This window comes from Tursiops truncatus, chromosome 2, assembly GCF_011762595.2.
Source record: "Tursiops truncatus isolate mTurTru1 chromosome 2, mTurTru1.mat.Y, whole genome shotgun sequence".
NCBI classification, from domain to species: Eukaryota; Metazoa; Chordata; class Mammalia; order Artiodactyla; family Delphinidae; genus Tursiops; species Tursiops truncatus.
The window spans coordinates 159,245,004-159,267,349 of record NC_047035.1 but is presented as its reverse complement, the minus strand read 5'-3'; the positions used below and the strand labels follow the sequence as shown (position 1 = coordinate 159,267,349).

The following is a 22,346-nucleotide window of genomic DNA, read 5'->3' as shown; positions in this document are numbered from 1 at the left end:
GGCAAGCTTCCTGAAACTAAGGTTATGCCCATACAACTCTGATCAAATGTGATGAGAACAAAAATTCAGTAGGCCCTTAAGTGAGAAAAGAAAGAACACGCTAGGGAATTCCCTGGCGGTCCAGCTGCTGGGACTCAGTGCTTTCACTGCCAGGGCCCAGGGTCCAATCCCTGGTTGGGGAACTAAGATCCTGCAAGCTGTGCGGCACGGCCAAAAGAAAAACAAAGAAAGAACATACTTCATGCCACATCAGGATGAAGGCTTCATTTCTTCACACCAGTCATATGATCCAGCCGTGAAAGGAAATCACCAAATAATAAATAGCAACCACGAGAGTGACAGCTACCATGCCCTGTGCCGTTTCTAGCCGCCAGTTATAGTTCACTTTAAATACACAAAAGAAAATGTTGCTGAGTGAGGGCCTGCCCCTAGTTTGGGTTCAGTACTTTACATCATTAGCTCTTCATTGTCATCATGATATTTTATTAATAATAAATTAAAAATAAGGAAGGGGGTTCATTTATAAATTATACAAGCATTCAATTCCGGCCAATAGTCTAAGCAGCGTTTTGCAAAGAATGCATTTTCTCAGGCCGATAGATAGAAACATTCCCCGGGGTGGAGTGTGGATTTGCACACATGGCGGCTTCACCAAGAGTCCATTAGGCTCCGTCCAGGCTCACGTACGTGTAGCTGCCTTCGGAGGACACGTCTCACTACATGCCAGACACAAGATGGCCTCCTTGGGCTTCACTGTAAGCCCGTGAGGAAGGCGTTAGTTAGTGTGTTTGCCTTCCAGTGGGAGGAACCGGGGCCCAGAGACCTCAGGCACAAGTAGGAGAACACAGTCCTGTCTGCTGGGCCCCCAGAACCTTCACGCTGTCCACCCTGTCTCCACACTCTTTTCCAATCTTTAATTCTTATTCTCACGTCACAAGACTTCTCACCTTCAGTACAAAGAGTATTAGTGGAATAAAGCTCATTGTCAAATGTTATCATTTTCCTTATTCGTCTTGTGAATAAAACAAAAACACTAAAATTATGGGCTTGTTGTTCAACCCCCTGGCACACAGACCTGGCGGTATGGCCACACTTGAAGGAGGTCAATCCAGTCAGTACCCAAAAGAATCAGGAGGAGAATCTGACAACCGCCATGCTGACTCTCGGTGACCAGCACGCAAACTTCCTTTTCATTCACAGCACAGGCCACATTTGGTTTCCCAGAGAGATTGTCAGTTAATTGAGAACAAGCACAGTACCCTACACTGTAATTCTCCCCACAGAGGCTAAAACATGCAGCATAGCCCTATGCTTTGATATGGTGAGTATATCACATGATGTGATGTGTTCAGTAAATAAAACTTGCTTGCGTCAAGACGGTGCCTGTCCATCCCACACCAGTCCAGCCCTCGGGAAATGCTGAGGAGATGACAACAGATATAAGCCTCACAGGTACTTGAATTTAACCTCCACAACTCTTCAGACGCTCACAGTCATCACCAAACCCAGCCTTTTTAATAATCACTTAGAACTTCTTCAGCGCTAAACCACTTCCTAATCTTTTTTTTTTTTTTTGCGGTACGCGGGCCTCTCACTGTTGTGGCCTCTCCCGTTTTTAGTAAAAATAACCCAAAAGCAATGGCAAATCTGCCATCTTTCACTCTGTGTGGTCCAGAGTTTTTCGCAAACGATTCTAGAATTTAGCTTTCAGACTTTTTTCCTGCCTGGAGAGCACAAGGTCTTTAATACTGAGAGTGAGCATCCTGGCAGCTTTGAGTCCTCTTTCTCTCGTGTCTGCTGAGCCAGGCTTGCCTCTGAAGCAGAGGGTAAGATGTGAGCCAGGGGCTGCTGTACGAACGAGGAAGGGGCTCTTGGTTCCTCTCACATGGGCTGACGTGTGCTATTAGGTGTGGTAACGTGCACTTGTTTCCCATCCAGGGAATACAGACTTTTTTCAAGCATTTGACTTTTTCTATGGATTTTTCCTTGAGAATCTTGAAAAGACAATGCCAAGCTGCTGTTAAACTGTGGGAACATGCGGATCATCCAGTACAAACATGTGCCATTTCCTTCCTGCCATTTTCTCACCCTTCTAAAGAATAGCAGGTTTTTTCATTGCTGTTTTTAACAGGATCAAAAGGGTTACCCCGCAGTACCATTGATGGAGACCTCCCAGCCGAAAGCTTATAGTAACCACCATTCTTACAGGCCATATCCTGCCATTGATTTTTACATAGAACTCCCCATTGATTGCAATAGGGAGTTTTTCCCTTAGATCGATGGCAGGATATAGCTAGCGACATTAAAGCATAGATAAAAGACCCTTGAGTTAACTGTCAACTGAACGAAAATTTAGATGTAAACTCATTTAACAAAAATTGGCTTTCAAAGTGTTCGTCAGAAAAGAAAGCATTTCAAAATGCCTTCCCCCCGCCCGCCCCTTAAGTTCAATGTAAATAAGATTTCTTATTACCAAATCATGATTTCCTTAGATGTGTCTTTTTGCTTTTCATGTTTATCAAAATCCCATTCTCATTAGTACTTTTAATAGATTTAAAAAAATTTTTAAAGAAATGTGGGGTTTTCCCTCAAACAGTATAATATCTAGTGGGGAAGAAAGATGGGTACACATATAACTCTAGATCAAAGTGGGAGGAAAAAAGAAAGAGAGTAGAGAAGGGAGAGAGTGTTTCAAATCTGACAACCATTTTGCACTGGGGAGAGTGCTAAGTACTAGGGGTCTACCTCACGGAGGAAAAGTCATCAAAACCTGTGATCATTTATAGATGTGGATTTTAACACTGGTTCACCACGTAGGACAGGCATGGAAACGTGATTTCAAATTTGCTGACAAACTTATGGTTTCCAGTCCAACCTGTAAACAGCTTGGAAGATGCCACCCCATGCTAACAACAAATAAAAGGTTAACAAACTGAAAATCAACAGCTCTTCTTAGAGCCAGCAGAGAAGTGAGGTCACAGGACAAACTGCCGCCTTCCAAATTAGAGATACTAAGAGGCAAATACAGAAAATCACGACTTACTGGAGAGAAACCCACAAGCCACAACCCTCCTGGGAACCAGTGCCGGGCAGGAAAACCTCAACTGTAATGGACTGGACTTGAACTGAATTGCTGGAGCCTCAGGGTGGACAAGTCTGAGAATTAAAAAATCCAGGGAGGGGACTTCCCTGGTGGTGCAGTTGTTAAGAATCCGCCTGCCAGTGCAGGGGACACGGGTTCGAGCCCTGGTCCGGGAAGATCTCACAGGCCGTGGAGCAACGAAGCCCATGCACCACAACTAATGAGCCCGCTTGCCACAACTACTGAAGCCTGTGCGCCTAGAGCCTGTGCTCTGCACAAGAGAAGCCACCTCAATGAGAAGCCTGCGCACCTCAATGAAGAGTAGCTCCTGCTCGCTGCAACTGGAGAAAGCCCGCGCGCAGCAATGAAAACCCAACGCAGCCAAAAATAAATAAATAAAATTAAAAAAAAAAACCTCCAGGGAGGCCCAGTCATGGGGGGGGCGTGGGGGGGCATGGGAGGTAAGGGGGTGTGGGGGAGTAGGGGGTGGAGGTATGGGGAGCATGGGGGGAGGGTGCATGGGGGAAGGGGAGGGGGAGGGGAGAGGGCGCTCCCACACTTTGATGAGTTTTGCCTCCTAGAGCTCTATCTGGTTCTCATAGTGAAGATCATAGAAAAGTCCCTGAGTGCTTCAGCCAGGGAGGGAAGAAGAAGCATCGTGAAATATCCCTGACACTCCATTCTATTAACCAGGGCTGCCCTCAGGAGAGACTAGTTAACCTGAACCTCATCTGCTGAGGTTTCTTCAGACCTCACTGACCAGGGGGAGTGGAAATACCCAACTCCAGCCCCCCATCCTATCCCATCTAAGGGACAGACGGTAGAGCCAAGAAGCATGTGTGAAGTTCACTGTCCAGAGTCGTAGGCTCACCAAGACTGAGACCTCATCCTAGGACCACAGCACATTCCTCACCAGCGACACCCAACCTCACCATCACAGCACTAAAGCCCTCCTTACAGCAGTGCCTTCTACCCAGCTCAGCATGTCCACTATCAAGGAAAAAATTACAGATTTGCTGCCAAATTTGTGAACGTAACCATATAAAATTGTCTTGAAGCTTTCATCAGTCTGAACAACTTAGGTTAGCGCCAGGAACTCTGAAACAGTTTTCTAATTAGTGGGGGAATCAGGTGGAGTTGATTCATGTATATTTGAAATTGACATTAATCTCATTCAAACATGTTTAATGAATAATCATTAAAATTTGATATAAGTAGACTTCACAAATCTATTCCATTTTTAACAGAGGAATTGTGTGGGTAAAATGAAGCACAATAGAGCTTTGCTCCCTGGACACAACACCATCTGACTGACAGATTAAAGAGATTCTGTCAGCCTCATGTTTCAAAATACTTTTTTAGTTTTAGGTGGTTTCTTTATTTGTCCCCATGTTCATACACCCACGTAATGAATCTCAGATTTTACACAAAATAAGTTGCTTACGTTGTCATCCTGGAAGTGAAATCTTAAATTTGAGGAAATGGCTATGAACACTGGCAAACTTACAGTTAGTACGTCTCAGACATTAAAAGATGCCGATCTCCCCCAATTCCTTCTGTGCCAGATAAAATCATTACACAAGATTAGAAACCCACAGGGTGGGAATTGCTTCCCTACCTGAAAAGTGACCTGAGTGGACGTCTGGCTTCCCACCTCCTCCTTGAGACAGTTCGATTCCTCTCTCCTTCTCTCTGGGGCAGAGATGCTCTCCAGCCATACCCAGAAGCTGTCCCAGCTTCTTTCTAGCCCAGCAGACAGGGGTTCTCAGAACATAAATTAAGCACTTCTACTAGTGAAGCACCTGGACGTATAAGAGATTTACTAGGGGGGCTGGGGGTAGGGAGGGCAGCGTTTGTCTTTCCGTAGGGTTGTTTGTATTCACTCTCAGCTCTTCACTTTTGTATGCACACACAAGTGCACACACACTCACTGGAAACTAGGACGGGCTCTCTGGAGTTTTGCAGGCTGTCTGGAGTCGGCCTGCGGGCATTGCTTATAGCCATGAACATCATCAGAGCTGTCCAACGTATGTTCCTGGATTTTCTTCTGAGCACAGAGTAGGATTGCAATTCCTCGCCCTCCTAGCCAGGCGTGGGCCTGGGATCAGCTCTGGCAGGAAAGGCAATGGGGTGATACACCTCCCTTCAAGGGGGAGCTTGAAAAGCCAGTACGTGACTCGCATTCTTTTTCCTCAAGTTGCCACACTGGCTACTCTTTTAGCTGGCATTGTTCTATCAGACTGGGTCCTAGAGATGGCTACAAGGCAGGAGACAGACGAGTGCATGGACAGAAAATATACCCTATTTTTTCACACTACTGAGATTTAAAGGGTGTTCTTCACCCCAGCTTAACCTCGCCTCTATGGCTGAGATACTAACCTTGAAAATCCCCCAGGCTTCTGAGAAACTCTTGTGTTTACACGGCCTGTCTTCGAGCAGAGTCCTAGAGATCAGCACTTTCTCTGTGTGCCTTCTCTGAGCGCCGATGGAAGCCCGTCCTGCTAAGGCCAGCACGGACGCCTGCTGGTTTCCGTATCTGCCACGTGCTTCGCAAAAGCTCCCAAAGCTCTTGACATCAGATCTGGGCTGAGCGTTTCTGCAAAGACAAAAGGTCACTTTAAGAGCCCAAGCCTTTTGCTTTTGAAGCGAACTCTTGGTCCTTACCCCTTTCCTACCTGAACTCACTCTCTCATAAATTCAAACAAGATAACTAGCCCATCAGACATTAATAAAGACATAAGGCCGCCGACCCATTTTGGGAAATACGCACTTAGTCACCCATTTCTCCACCGAACTATTCATCTGCCCCCACTTCCAGGAATTATTTCTGTCGAGAACAGCAGTTATCCGTCCTCCCGCTCCCAGTCTTCCTTGGCTCAGCCGTCTCTCAACCCATAATAAGGCAATTTGAAACACAAACCAACTCAGGGAAGTGGCCCGTCTCTGAGCACGTGTGTTGCTGCCTTGGGCTCTTCCACGAGCCCCTCTGCTGGGACTGCCCAGTCAGCACCCTCAGCTGCCGCCCTGGGATTCTCACCTTCCACCCGCACACAAACAATAAGGACCGAATCTCCAATTGCAGCTTTCTGCAAACTTCAGATTCATTAGCCTGAAGTTTAAAAAAAAAAAAAAAAAATTCAGTTGATAATATCAGAACTTACTCTCTCCCACAGGCCTAAAAGAAAAGAAACTTAAGCGGAAAAAAATACAGTGACACTGAAATATTCAAATATGGGATTTACATGACAACGGGGGAATAAATTCCATTTTTCACCATTCTACCTGCAAATGATTACAGAGCAGTAGAATCGTTGGTACAGCAAAAGCAAGTCATATTGAGATTAAACCTAGAAGTTCAAAAGATTGATGGAAATCTTTTGCTCATTTCCAAAACAAAGGCAGCAAGAGACACCTGACTACACCCTGGATAACTAGGCTTTCTTTCCAACCTTCATCACCGAGCTTTTCTTCTCATGTCAAAGTCCTCTCTGCTGAGACAATCCGTAATGTGGGTTCGATTATGCCCCGTTGTCCTGAAGACATTTGTGTTTAGAAAAAGTGAGGCCTCTCTGGGTTAGGTGGCCCTTTTTTACGCTTCCCCAGTAGTCCCTGCATCCGGCTCGTGTGTGCTGTTCACGCTGCAGGGGGCCCATCTGACACCCTTATCTGACGGTGCATTCCTTCAGGGAGGAACACCTCTGATTTCACTGCTGCATCCTTGGCAGTGAGCATCACGCCTGGCACAGAGCAGACACGTGCTGAATATTGAATGTCGAGGGCTTTTTAATGATGCCATTTTTGAGTATCCCAGACTCTCCGCTTCCAGGATAGGAGTCAGGACAGAGCCAGGGTCCAGGACAGCAGTAAGGGGACGGCCGAGTTCCCTTCACGAGCTCTTCTCCCAGGAAGGAGCAGGTCAGGCCTGAGAAGGAGAATTCTCCTGGCTCAGGCTTCTCACTACTTAGGGGACCGTCAGGCCAAGTTATTGCGGGGAGGGTGGGGCCTTCTGCCTTCTCCAGGCACCTTGCCCTCCCACCACCTCAATGTGTTCCTCAGCTTGTAGGGGTTGCATGGGGGCTTTACTATGCAGGCACAGCCCATTAAATCACTGCCCACTGGTGATTAACTCCTCACCAGCCCTCTCCCCTCCCCAGTTGGGGGTTGGGGCTAAAGGTGTCAGCCCTCTAGTCATGCCTTGGTCCCAGCCACAAGCCATCTCGACAGCACACAAAATATACTCTTCCTCTTAAAAGCGCGCAGGACCCCACAGGGCTCTCCGGGTACTAAAGCCCCTCCACGTCCCCTGCTTCTTGTTTGTAGAAAAAGGCTCTAGTCTCCTAGGCCTTTCCTGAGCTCCAAAGAGCAGACTCAAGCAGTTACTAATTAGGGAAGTGGGGGAGCAGACACAAAGGAAAAGCAGTAAAGCAAGAAAAGTAATGATAACTTAAACAATAGCTCAGTGATAAAACAGAGCCCTAGTTTCTCCTCAAGAGATGTACACAAGAATCTGACATGTATCTTTGAGTTGTTCTGCAAGAACTAATATCTCCTCCCACCCGCAGGTGAAGGATGGTGACTACCTGCTGACCACAAGCACAGAGGAGATCCCAGACTGGCTGGAACCAGAAGGTTGATGATTAAGATTCCTGAAACATCACCCTGTCACCTCACCACCAACCAATCAGAAGAAAGTCCATGAACGGCAACCCCAAATGTTGCCTTTAAAAACCCTTCCCTGAAAGCCATGGGGAAGTTCGGGTCTTTCGCACACAAGCTGCTTGTTCTCTTTGCTGCGTCCTGCAATAAACACTACACTTTTCTTCGTCCAAACTGGGTGTCAGTAGATTGGTTTTGTGGGCAAGTGGACCCAAGTTCGGTTCAGTTGCACTCTGGAGATGCCAAAGATTTCAGGAATTATGACGGGAACGAGGGACACTCTTTTCTCCCTGGCCCTGAACACTAATGCAATGACATCATTGTTTACTTTTGAACCCATTTTTCCATCTATTGTCTGTCTTTCCTACTAGAATGAAAGTTCATTAAGGTCCAGGACTCAATCTCAGGACTCAGATGTACTCAACAGACACCTGCTAGGTGAGGGAGCGAGTGAGTGAAAAAGCCTGAGGGTCACAGGTACACAACTGCTGAGAGCCACAGACCTGGGTGTTTGGACTCTTCCTTCCAGGCTCTGCCTCTAACACCAGGAGGTCTGCAAACAGGAGTTCCAAGTCTCTTCCTCTGCAATCCAAGGAAACCGAAAGCCCTTTTTGAGAGCTGTGTTAGTTTGCTAGGACTGCCATAAAACAAAGTACCAAAACTCAGCGATTTAAAACAACAGAAACTTATTCTCTCACTTTCTGGAGCCTAGACGGCTGAAATCAAGTTGTCAACAGCACCGTGCTCCCTCTGAAGGCTCTAGAAAAGAATCTTTCCTAGACTCTTCCTGGCAGTGCCAGCATCCTCAGTGCTCCCTGGCTTCTACCTGCATCACTCCAATCTCTTCTCCGTCTTCACGTGGCCTTCTCCCCTGTGTACGTCTGTGTGTCTCTTCTTTTCTTCTTATGAGGACACCAGTCATTGGATTAGAGCCCATGCCATCAATCCAATATGACCAGGATAATCTCATCTTAATGTGATTACATCTATAAATGTATCTAGTTCCAAATAAGGTTCCATTCACAAGTACTGGGGTTAGAACTTCAACATCTCTTACGGGGGAAGAAATTCAAAGCCCAAAGCATTGATTAGATTAGTCACGTGGTGCACATGGGAACTACTTTAAGAATCAACCAGTCCTTCCATCTTGGTCTTGAATTTAGGCTACACAGTGTCTTCTGGGACACAGACTAAGGAGTCTCCATGTGGCATCTTTTTATCAAGAAGCTCATCAATCTCAAACACATGGAATTTTGGAAGAAATTGCAGTAGAGAGTTTCTGAAATCTTTATTAAGTGTCAGGGAAGAGGATAAACAGAATACAAAGCAACTATTTAGGTGACAGACATTAGTAAGGAAGGGGAACCATCCTAGTGTTTCTAAGAAGACTAGGATTTTGGAATGGAGATAGGTCCAAACTTTTAATAGAAAAGTGAACAAGTTTAGTCTTAGCAGTGAAAATATATTTACCAAGTGCACAAATTTCTGAAGAAGAAACGTGAGAAATGACCCCAGAAGCCCAGATTCAAATGGCTTTTCTCTACACAAAAAAACTAAAACTGCATCCCAGTAATGCCCAAACTACCAGATGGTAGTGGACAAATTCCATGAACAGATATTTGTTCTATATAATCCCAAATGTCCAACTGTCAGGTGGTTGTCGTGGTCAGAAGTACAGTCCTGTATCCCTTCCCCGCCCTGACTGCCGTAGGAGGGTCATGTGAACATCACTAAGAGGACTGCTCAATTACCAGGAGAATTGTGAGTCCGTGGAAAAATCAAATGCAGCAGAGGGCGTGGAGTCCGTGATTGCCAAACGGGAGTGTATTCCACTCCTAAGCTGACTGACAGCTTGATTTGGGCTCAGGAGAAGCAGTTGCTGAAGGAGGACATACCATCTCTCTCTGCGATTCATAGCACGAGAAGACCTTAAGAGAAGGGCATTTCATTTGGTTCAATACTGCACTCTCCCCAAATAAAGCACACTTCCACATGAAGGAATGCAGGCCTAATTTTTGCAAATAGACAAGCAGTGGCTGACTACAATACTATAAAATGAATCTCTGCAAAATTGTGGGAGACAATCTATTGTGCTCCTTCCAAATCTAAAAACTGTATAACTTTGGAGATTTATTTCAGTCCCAGAAGATTTCAGATACACAGATATTTCACGTTCAGTGAAAGAGAGATCAGAAAAGAGTAACATTAGAAATGATACAGAAGGAATTTAATCATGGACCCAGCACACAAAATGATCAGCTGAGACTCCACTTTGAAGCAAGCGTCTAAGGAAATCAGGAGTGGTTGTTTCATCTTCAGAGGCTGATCTGTGTGAACAGGAAGGACCAGCGCCATGGAGCCATTTAGAGAGAGGCCATAGGACAGGCTATCAGAAAAATCAAGTCATCCTCCACCTGAAAGAGCCTTGAGAAGCTGTACTTTCTTCAGTAATTTATATTTTGTAATGCTGGTTCTAAAACTGAGGACAAGGGTTCTAGGTGGGGTGGAGAGAGCATTTTGGAATTAACCTGGGAGTCTTTCTAAATTACATGTCCTTTCATATAACTGACGAAAAAATGTTTTCTTTCGTTCTCTAATCGAAGAAATAAAAAAATTAGACAACAGGGAAATATTCTCTTCCTTCTCAAATTTTTCAAGGATTATTGACAAAGATATAGGCAGCATAAATCAGTGCACACTATTTTGGACTCCAGTTTGGCAATATATCAAGAACTTTGAAACGTTCTTTTTCTTTGACCAAATAATTCCATTTTATGGAGTTTGTCCCAACAAAATAGTTTGAAATGTGAACCCTGGTTTAGCTATTCATCTTATCATTACTTGTAATGATGATAATTATATACTCCATATGCCAAATAAATGGAGCAACATGTAAAAAAAAATTAAATTAAAAGTAAAAAATAAATTACATGGACTTTGGGAGAGTCTGAGGGGAGGCTGGTGGGAGAGGGGTGATCAGGCAGGAGTATGTGTGAAAAGGTTCCTCAGGTGACTCTAATAGTCTTACTTGTTTCAGAATCATTTTTACAGAAAATAGAATAAAAAGAATTTTCCTTCATTTCAATCTATTTTGTTAATGATTTTTCCTCCAAAGTTTGCTTCACTTCTCACATGGCCATACTTTCCTTCTGCAGAGTAGGCTGTTAAGGAAATCGCTGTAACAATTTACTCAGTAGAACTGTCTTAGCCAAGTCTAAAAGGTTCTTTTTTTTTCTCAATTTCAAAAACTCTATTAATTTGCGGTGATAAAAATCTTTCTCATCTTGAGAGTTCAGTGAAAAAAAAAATTCAAGAAATATATGATTGCCAAAAACTGTGGTAAATTCCCTTTTGTGTTGCTGCACAAATAGGAATTTACCCCAACCAGACCTCCCATGCTTAGGGACTTTCCTCAAACCCCTTGACTTTTTAAGATTATGAAACATGCTCTGGGTACAGCCCTCTCAGAGCCCACACCCTCCCACTCCAGGAAGAGACAGAACATCTGTTCTTCAGCTCTCTGGGAAAGTATATTTAATTACTGGATGCTTTCCTTTTCAAAATGGTGCTGGCTTTTTTCTTCCCTCCTTTTGTTTTAAGCCTCTGGGGCACAAACAAAACAAAATAATCCCTTCGATGTTTAAATCAGATAATAGCATGTGCATCAACGAAAATAACAGCTAATAGCATAAAATCGGGTCTTCTAGACCTGCAGAGAATCCAGAGTCAGGATCAGGCATTGCTCCTCTCAGCATCCATGAAATACATTTACCTCAGGAGACTTCTAGAAGCAAGGGTGTGCTGAAAACGGGACAGTGTGGAAGCAAAGGAAGATGATGGGATTTTGCAAATTTGAGGAACCCACAACGTTCAGCTTGGGTGTCTCAATCCCGGCACGATCTATCAGAAAACTGCACACGTGCATGTGCACACGTGCGTGTGTGTGAGAGAGAGAGAGTGAGAGAGAGAGAAGAGATACATTGGAAGAGATGCAAGCAAACCAAGCACGTGAGTCTTCTTCCTGAGGAAACGACATCTTCCACGTCATGGTACGAAAGACTGAAAAAATGAGAAGCAGGGATTTCACTGGATTCAACCTTTAAAAAAAAAAAAAAAGTTTAAGTAAGTGTGATCCTGGCATCATTCACATTTAAACACCAACCAGGGACCAATATCGCCAGCCTTTGTAAGAATTTTGTTATTCCAGATTTGTAATTTTCCTACGGTCTTATTTTTTTTAAGTCCTGTTTTTCTAAAAACCAGCAAAAGCTAGCCACAAAGAAGTCTGCTTTCGTTTTAGCAAGAGCAGAAGAGGAATAATGGAAACACTCTCCAATTTCAATTCCGTTCAAGGGTGATTTTTTGAAGCACTTCTAAGCCAGAGTCCCTGCCCTCATGAAGTGGACATTTATCGGAGAGATACGCAATCAAAGACACAGTCGTTCCGTTGGGAGGGGCAGATCAGGGAAGATTCCCAGAGAAGTGATGTTCACACATGGTTCCCAAGCTCTCAGAATTTCCAGGGGAGCCTTTCACACTACGCGTGCCTGGATCTCTCTCTCTCTCTCTCTCTCTCTCTCTCTCTGGATCTTTGAAATCAGCATCTCTAAGAGAGGACTGTCTGTTCAAGTTTTCCCCAGGAAACATGGAAGCAGTAGTCTGACCCTGGGCTCCAAGAGGAGAAGAACAATGAAGAACATCTAGGAGGCTGGAGGTGAGATGAGCACGGTGGAGGGAGAACTGAGAACCGGATGGGCGTGCTTGGCACTTAGGGAGCAACTCGGGCTTAGCTGGCTGATCAAACTGGAGGACGGAAACGGCCAGATCAGGAAGGATTTTGTGTATACTGTACTGTCTGGGGGGGTGGACTTCACCCCGGGACAATACATGGATGAATGGGAGCACAGGAGACGGGGGCGGGGGTCTGGGGACTGCGGGAATAAAGCTGAGAGATGTCAGGAGCCATGCCAGATCCACGCCCCTATCAACGGCTCCAAGCAACCAAGAACCACTTCCGCTGCCTCTGTTGCACTGTTTATCCCCCAGCTCTTCCCTTCCGTCTACACCCCACACAATTCACCAGTGGGGAAAAGAGATGAGATGGAAACATCCATGTGGTTTAGGATCGACTGGTCCACCTCCCCTTTCTCATGTGCACAAACAGAAATGCACACAGCTTCACCCAAGGAGAACGGATGCCGCCCTCCATCATTTCCACCAAACCTCTCTAGGCTGCCCGGTGTGACTTCTTTCTCTACTTAAGGCTACTTAAGAGGCTCCTTTTAGCTGATCTCACTTGTAAATACACATCATGGTTGGTTTGAGTCTCTCCCTCTGACGCTGGTGATTGGCTCTAAAACCCCCCATAGGATGATACACATCTTGTCCTCCTGGTCACATGACCAGGTTCTCAGGGTGCGAATCTCCTCCCTGGTTTCATTAGAGAGTAGTGATGTCTGTCGTAAGCATGTGAGTGGACGCAGCAAGGAGGAACGGCTCTATCACAGAGGTCGGGTTGGTCCAGTCTTTGTCTTCAAGTGAGAGCCGGCCTGACCTGTCCCCGCAGGTGCATCAGTGCAGCTTAACTGGCAAAACTGGAAATCAGGAGCAGACGTCAGTGGGAAGATTTAATGAAAACATTTAGTGGTAACAGGTCAAGAGGTGGATCTTTTAAAACCACACATTCTTCCCCCAGCCTCTGTTTACGTAAATATACTTGTGCTAATAAGAAGGGAGGTTTCCCTAAGCAGAGGAAATGAGAGATGAGAGGAAAATAACCCCTCGACAATAGAGATTTTTATCTTTATCAGTAACCTCATAGAAAATAAACTGTACTGGGGAGGATTAGGGCATCCCTCCTTCATCCATCCGGTGGGTCTGTAAACAGCACTGTTGTTGAAAGCATCACCCAGTGTGGAGAATCTCAGCTTAATGTAACTGCAGACATTTTCCAACAGGCCACTGCCTTGTCCACTCGGCTGCCCACAGCTGTTTCGACGTTCTCGACTTTAATAAGCCTTCATACGTTGCTGTGGGGAAAGCTGGGGGGCAAAGATGAAGAGGAGTTGCCAGAGAATGACTGACCCCAAACTTTGTTTTCTACTCTGAGTCTGACCCAGACAAATGATTTGAACCCCAAATCAAAAGAAAATCCAGAAATCTCCATCTCCCCTACTCAGAAATTGTTTCTCTTAAAGCGCTGTCCGTATGTTGGAAAGAATATTCAGAGGTTGAAACTATCTAATAAAAGTCATTATCAAGATCTAGAAATTAATTTTGGTGAAAGGAAGATTTAACACAACAAATGATTTTGCAGAGTATGTAGAAGTGTCTTTGTGTTAGATTCTTGTTTGGGAAAGAAAAATAAAATCCTTAAAAATGAATTGAGTTACCATTCTAATGCTGTGGTTTACTATGCTGAATGAAGCCAAGATCCAGATCAAAAGGAAAGCAATTTAAAACACAAGTCTAAAAGATGAGCTCATAACTGAACTTTCTAAAAAAAGAGAAAACCTTTCACAATAGAGGCATCCCAGTTTTGAGCTATTCTTCCCAGGAGAGGGAAAGAAAAATAGAGCAATAAACAGAAACAGAGAGATACCGGGGGGAGAGGGAAGCCAGAATATTCCGTTTTCCATGGACAGGTAGCTCGTCTGTGTCTCACACCCCACCTGAACCCAAATGCTGCATGTATAAGTGAGACAGAATAATAGCCCTTTCCTTGGGTGTTTGACATAGTCTAAAGCTGTGACTGTGGATTCAGAAACATCTGTCTTCTGCATCCATCATCTGTCTGGTCTACCTTAGACTACAGTCTTGGGTGGAACTAAGAGCTCTAGTCATGCGAGATGATGCCTCCAGGGGAAGGAGGTGAGAACACAGAAATATTAAGACACCATCAGAGAAACGATTCAAAAGCCAGCAGCTGACACTGTTTAGTCTCATCGACATACAGAGACTGCATAATCTTAAAAGTGAACTATGAAAGAAGTTAAGGGCCTGCTTAAGGCAAATGTTGGCAAGTATCACAACCAGACCGCTTAGGCTACTTCTAAGATTCCAGTGGACGTGAGTTTGTGGTCGAGAAGGCAAGAGGATTCCTCAGGACCCAGAGTTCAGCTTTTCCTAGTCTGGTGTCAAACCCAAGCAGGGCATGAAAACTGATTTTTATAGAGTCCAAGGCACTAACAGTATATAAAGTTTTATAATCTGATTTCGACAACACGATCCTTGCTGTGTAAATTCTCATTCTGCTGAGAATGCAGAATGGAAGACACTGAATGTGAGGGGAAAGTCTAGACCTGCTCAGGGACAAGGGGTTAAAAAGTTGATACGGGTAATTACTTAGGCAGTAAGCCTAAAAAATTCAATATCAAAATCAGGGCTGGTTCGAAAGAGATAACCCAGGGCGCTAGGGAGACCAGAGGGGCAGGTGAGTCGCAACTGCCTCACCTCCAACATTTCAGTGCTGTGGGATCTTGCTAAGTTTTCTTATGAAATCAAAGAAAGGACGGATTTCTGTGAGCTGCCCCTTCATGCTGTCCTTACAGCAAACATTCTGCAACATCAAGGCAATCATCTTCCTTTTTTGGCTCGAAAAGCAGATTAAGTACATGTGACTGAAATTAAAAAATTCAACTTCACTAATGACCACGCCCCCAAAGATCTGCTGATGTAAATAAGTAAGCAAAGTATTAATTCTGACTCCGCACAATGATCGACCCCCCCAAATAATGTATCTGCTGATATAAATAAATAAACGAGGTATTAATTCTGACTCTGCACTTAAGACACATTCTGCATTAACGCTGCTCTTCGCTTATTTTATTCATAATTATTCAAAATCATCCAGAGAGGCACAGAATGATTTCCATGGCAATTTCATGGTCCTGACTTCAAAGAAGTCATTATTTTCTGAGATTCACCCAACAGCAAGAATGACAAAATCACAGAACTGCTTATTTCTAGTGCTCTGCTTGGCAGGTGACCCAGATGGGTGACTCTGTGACACGGACGAGCACTTCATTTTGGATCCTGAGACCTGGCTCAGGGCCCCAGCTCCACCCCCTATTTTCAGTGAGGCATACTTTTGACTTGTTTTATTTCTATCCCCTTTAAAACCATATCCCGTCGTTTCTCTTCTGAAATTCTTCAATTTTTGCCATTAAGCATTTTTACTGGGCTCTCTAGAATCATGCTTCTATGAAACATTGATAGGCTAAAGATTACAATTTCAAGCTACCTAACCATTGCGTAAATACGGCCTGGAAGGAGATAACGTAGTGCTTCACGTACAGTTATGGAAAAGAATGCCTAACGCCAAGCAGAGTGTAGGTGGCCTGTTTCTATGAAATCAATATTTGTGCATAATTTAAACAAAAAATGTACTACAAAGTTTATCATGAATAACTAGTTATTCCCTTCCTCACACCTCTTTCCACTGAGTCCTACTGCCCAGTGGCAAGAGCTTCAGCTTTTTAGCTGATTCTTCTGATACTTGCTTCCATTTTTCTAAATACTATGATTAAATTCAGACCTGATGTATCAGTTCCCTATTAAAACAGGGGAGGCTTTAATTCTTTATACCAATAAATACACACACACACACACACACACACACACACACACACACACACACACAGAGTCTCTGTTCCCCACCATCCTCCCATAACATTATATAATAACTTTGTTACTCTGTGCAATTATTGTTTCCAGCTGAATCACACAGTGAATTGTGACAACATTTCCCTTCTTGGTATAATTTTTTTTCGGTTCATAGTTGCCTCTGTTTGGTTTGTTTGACTGGTTTTCTATACCCCATCACTCAATCATTCTTTGATAGAGATGGGGTCTCCTAACATGGCCACGGGCGTCATAAATTCTAACCCTTTTTTGATTCACGTCCCTGGAGCCTTCTCTGTCCTGCTCTAATCTCTTCTGGTTTCACTATGCACGGCTGCAGTTTTGTGCCTTCTCTTCATCATCAACCCAGGAACTTCTTTTCTCTCTCTTTTGCACCTGATGCACAACTTCCTGATCTTCTATCTTTCTCTTTACTCCTTTGTCTTCCTAGAACAATCTTCTAGTGGCTTCTATAGAAAAGACACAGGGAAGGTCACTATTTGAGACTTTAATATGTCTTTAAAAATCCTCACTTTCATTTGCTAATCTGACTTGCTCAAGAATTTCAGGTTGGAAAACATTTCCTTTACAATTTTAAAGGCATCGTAATACTGTTTTTCCAGTTTCCACTGTTGTTACTAAGAAGTCTGGTGCAATTCTAAAATTCAATTTTGTGTGCGTGTGTGTGTGTGTGTGTGTGTTTGGTTTGGTTTTGTGGGGTTTTTTGTTTTTCTTTTCGCTATGCGGGTCTCTCATTGTTGTGGCCTCTCCTGTTAGGGAGCACAGGCTTCGGACGTGCAGGCTCCACGGCATGTGGGATCTTCCCGGACCGGGGCACGAACCCGTGTCCCCTGCACCAGCAGGCAGTCTCTCAACCACTGCGCCACCAGGGAAGCCCTTGTCTTTTTTTTAATCTGTAGAAGCTTCTGAGGTTTTCTCTTTATTCCTATTGCTCTAGAATTTCATAATGAGTCTTGGGTGCTTTGTTTTGTCTGATTTTTGGTTTTTTTTGGTTTTAGCTTATTATTTTGGAATCTTAGTGTAGAAACTCACGTCCTTCAGTTTTAAAATATTTTCTTGAATCATATCTTTGATCATTTTCTCCCTTCTTTCTTCTCTGTTTCTCTTTCTGGAATTCTTATCAATTAGATATTTTACTTACTGGATCAAGCCTCTACTTTTCTTATCTTTTTCTCCTTTTATAAGGATAAATGTCATCTTCATTCTTCTTCCACTTTTTGAACAATTTTCAACTTTTTGCCTTTCTATTAAATATTTTATTTTTACTATTGTTTAATTTCTAAAAGTTCTTTCTAGTTTTCTCATTGTATACTGTTCTTATTTCATAAATACAATATCTTCCTTCTCAATATGAAGATAATAATTATTGGGGCATTGTTTTGTTTCGTTTTAGTTTTCTTTTCTTCCCCACATTGCTGTGTTTTTTCATATTTTTTTCTTTCTTTTGGTTTGTTTCACTCTTTATGTGGGAGTCTCTCCTAAGGAACTGGTGGTTCTTAGCCATCACTCATTTAAGAAAGAGGAACTAGAGAGCTAACTATAAGCTCAGGGTCCCTCCATAGGGCTTATGAGCTTTGCATTTGAGGGCAGAACAAGGACCAGCAATTTTAAAGGATGATCCCAAATATCAACATCAACAAGTCTTTTTTCCTGGAACCTACAATTTCTCTAGAGAGAAATCCTCCAGTCTCTAGTTACTGCAAGGGTGCTGGGGACCTCGGCAGAGGAGGGAGCTGGGGGTAGGGAGGTACGTCTCTCAGTAAGACATAGTCATGGAATCTCCCAGCTCTCACTTCTGCAACGTACCCGCCATTAGCTGCCTTGTGAGCATGGAACTAGAGTCTCTGCTCCAGTTTCTACAGAGACTCTGCCTGCCCCCTGCTCAGGTCAGGAAGAATGAGAGAGAGAGGAGACGGGGTTCTAACTACTCCATAAACAGAATTTCCAGCTTACTGATTACCTTTTCTGCCAATTCTTGAGCCAGTCCCAGATCCTATGAGATAATAAAAGGACTCCTTATTGCCATTTCTCTCTGGAGGCACAGAAATTTCAGATGAGTCTCTTTTCCTTTCCCCTCTGCTTTCCATCCTTATGAAATGTCACTGATACGTCTCGTCCCCTCTGTGCCATCTCTCAGTCTGTTTGTCCTTTGATCTTTTTTTTTTAATAATTGAGTTTTTTTTTTAAAGATTTTTTTGATGAGGACCATTTTTAAAGTCTTTATTGAATTTGTTACAATACTGCTTCTGTTTTAGTTTTTTGGCTGCGAGGTATGTGGGATCTTAGCTCCCTGACCAGGGATCAAACCTGCACCCCCTGCATTGGAAGGTGAAGTCTTAACCACTGGGCTGCCATGGAAGTCCCTGTCCGTTGATCTTAAACCTCTTAAAATTATTTACTGTCAGCTTTGAAGCACTTTGGAGGGAATACAGCCAACCACGCCTGTTCAGTACACCTCGATGTTGAATAATGGTAAGTATTTTACTATTGTTATCATTATTAATACATAATAAAGTTATTAGTTCGTATTACTATTATAATAACCACTGCTCATGTCCTCTGGCCACTGTGAATCTAAAGTAATTTAAAAAGAGAAGGGCTATTGGTGAAAAGTCAGAACCTGGAATATTTTGTGTGTCTCAGCCTGGCTCTGAACAGCTCAGGGGTAGAAAGTTCTTTCTCCTCCCTCTCAACTGAATTGTACCTTTTCAGTGGCTTTCCCCAAACTCTCTGGGTTCCTTTCCTCCAGTCACTTTTTAATAGACCCCCGACTACATTGTGACCTCCCTGTGAACACTTTGGCTCCTGGCAAGTCCTTCTCTCACAAACCCATCTTAGTGTTTCCACATTTCCTTCACTTCTTCCTGGTTCCACTTGCCCCGGATGGCTTTCTCCTTGTCAGGTCATCGGCGGGATCTCGATAATTCGGCTCACAGAGCACTGACCCAGCAAGGCATAATTGAACTTCAAATTAAGTCCTTTAATTGTGGCATGTGGTCCTGAGCTCCTCAGAGAAAAGGCTCCATGTGGAGGGGAACATAATAAAGGAAATAAGATCAAACAATGGCTTCTCAGAATGTTTCCAACAATTCCACACACAAGCAGTGAAGGAAAACTGGGCACGTCCAAATCAGAGGGGTGAGAACCCAGGGTGCTCTCTGACCTGAGCTTATAGAGGAAGCACAGCAGGAAGGCTGCACGAGGGCCGCGGAGACCTCACCTCTGTCCAGGATCACACAGATGGAGAAAAATCGGGACGGCTGCTCCCCTTCTTAACCTGGAGCTGTTCGTTGCGACAAGCCAAAATCCCTTCTTTGCCTGGAATATGAATTATTGGCAATCTCCCCATCTACCTTTGAATACAGGGACTCAAATTTCTGAAGAAAGCGTCGATTTCCATTCCTGTGTCTCTCCATCTTTCTCCCTAAGTACTGCATAATCTTCCTGCAGAGAGGATTGGAATTCTGGTTGCAAATGAGATCTCTGCTCTTCTGAAGGCTTCCCCTTGCCTTCGGGACTCTTCAGCTCATTTATTTATGTATATACTGCAAAGATGTCAGCGCCCTAAAGAAGTCTGTCATGCACTGAAACTTCTGGTTTTATGTAGGAGCTTTCAGCTCTGGAGTGAAAGGACAGAGAAAAAACATGAAGAAATATCAAAGGCAGGACAGCAAAAGTACAGCACCTTGAGGTGACATGAGCAAAAGGGTAATTGTTTGACAACTTTCTTTCTACCAAGAGACCATCCTGCAAGACCAACCTAGGAAAAGATACACAGTGAATTATGCAAGTATGTGAGTAAGGTTCAATAATGGAATAATTTAAGTGAAGATACTGTGGGCCGAAAACTCCTGAATTGTAACAGTTTAATACAAAGAAACACTGGGAAAATCTCAAGTTAGAAATCCCTGGTTGATTTAACTCTCCATTCCCACTGTCCCTCAGCAAACCTCCCAGTGAGCTGACGAGCTTCGCCAGTGCCACAAAATATTTTGCTTTAATAGAAGATTGTTTATCTTGGCTGCTAAAATTTCGTATGTCATCTCTGACCTTTACTTGGGTTGAAAAATACTGAATTCACAGAAGAGATAAGAAAACTCACCCTTCAGAATAAAAGAAAGAAAATACATTTTGATTCATCAGATACTTCATAGAAAGACTGAAGATGTGCACGTTCTTTAAATGTCCCCCGCACCGCTGCCTCCCCAAAACTTACTCCCCGAAAAGACCAAACAAGAGGAATTTATACCAGCCGCAGACCATTCAGGATTTGGCCCCTTCTTTTTAAAAATAAAGCAGCCTCTTTTGCCCAATCACAACACTGAGTTAATTAGATTTTTCACCATTAATATCCAGTTGTGAATAAAGTAATAAAAATAACAGCATAGGGGCTTCCCTGGTGGTGCAGTGGTTAAGAATCCGCCTGCCAATGCAAGGTTCTAGCCCTGGTCCAGGAAGATCCCACATGCCTTGGAGCAACTAAGCCCGTGCGCCACAACTACTGAGCCTGCACGCTAGAGCCTGCGAGCCACAACTACTGAAGCCCGTGTGCCTAGAGCCCATGCTCTGCAACAAGAGAAGCCCACGCTTGCCGCAACAAAGACCCAACATAGCCAAAAATAAGTAAATAAATAAATAATAAATAACAGCATAGTTTATCCCAGAAGTGACTTTCAAATAATTCTTTCATCGACATTTTTTTTCTGGTAAATATGGGATCTTTATAATTTCTGTAGGAAAATTGAAGTAATTTATGTAAAGGAAAGTTTGGACAGTTTAATCAGTTGGGAGAACCATAGCCAATGGAACAAAATGGCAGAAAAAAGTGATAACTTGGGGGGAGGTATTTCACTAACTAGCCCTCAAAAATACCAGTATGGCCGAAGGTTCTTTATCTTCCCCAAAGCAATGACTTTAAGATAATATTTTAAAGCTTGCCCCGCACATGCAAGGATGCAGCTGCTGGGCTGTTTTTCTTGGCAAGCACTGGGATCCTTTGTGGGTATTGAATAAACTTGACCTTCGGGGCTGAGCAACTCTAGAACGAGGCTGTTGGATGGTTCTCCTGAGAGTTCAAACACTTGAGTGAAAAGGTATGTATAAAACTCTTCTTGTTTGGATGCAAGGAAATGTGGACACTTAACCAGGTGTGAAAACATGGCTGAGCTTCTGTAAACGTGGTGTCGGATGTCACCGGTCTCAGTAGGTGATGGGAAATGAGCCTCCCCTAGCTGCAGACTCTTGGCAGAAAAACTCAACTCCCCCGTCTGCACCAAGAAGGGACCAGCTCTACCTTGTGGACCATCTCTACTTTGTGGACCATCTCTACTTCGTGGACCATCTCTACCTCGTGGACCATCTCTACTTTGTGGTTTCCTTGGGGCTTTCAATCAGGAAAACGTTCCTTTTCTCTTTCTGATGTTTCAAGTTTGGTCCAGGTCAGTAAGCACCTGAAGCTTACTGGACAGCAAACAATAAGCTTCATCAGCCTCCTGGCGAGTGAAAATGCTCTCAGAGCCTCAGCACTCGAGCCGTTGGCGCTTTCCCGTTCAAGATAAGCCTAGATAATATCTGGGATCAAATGCAGTGGATGAGGTTTGAAGTGCCCCAAAGCTTAGTGCTTTGTGTTTTTTTTAAAGAGAACTCAGTCCAGTGACACTCGTAAAAGTGGACCACTTAGTTTCCTCAGCAAAAAGCTTCCGTTTTTAATAAAGTTTCCTTTAGAGCCAACATCTAAAGGTATCAAGAAACGTCTGCAGCAAAATGTGTTGCTCGTGGGACGCTAAGAGGCAAACAGCTGAAAAACACAATCTTAACATACGTAGAAGTTCCTAAAGTATTTCATCTAAGGAGGGCTGAGAGAAATGGAAAGAACAGTTTCATAGAAATAAACAATCCGTAAGGAAATCCTGGTGACCCTTTCATACGCACAGCGTCCGTGACTTTCTTTGGTCAATTTACTTAG

The 22,346-nt window shown here is 43.8% G+C and overlaps 1 long non-coding RNA gene across 1 annotated transcript in view; it reads right to left on the bottom strand.

Annotated features, from left to right (window-relative positions):
- Positions 1–22,346, bottom strand: part of LOC117311165 (uncharacterized) — a 101,617-nt gene that overhangs the window by 45,439 nt on the left and 33,832 nt on the right. Inside the window, exons 3-4 of the long non-coding RNA XR_012330405.1 lie at positions 6,120–6,191; positions 5,462–5,678 (exon numbers count right to left, since the gene is read on the bottom strand). This is a non-coding gene — a long non-coding RNA (uncharacterized lncRNA). The remainder of the gene's footprint in view (positions 1–5,461; positions 5,679–6,119; positions 6,192–22,346) is intronic.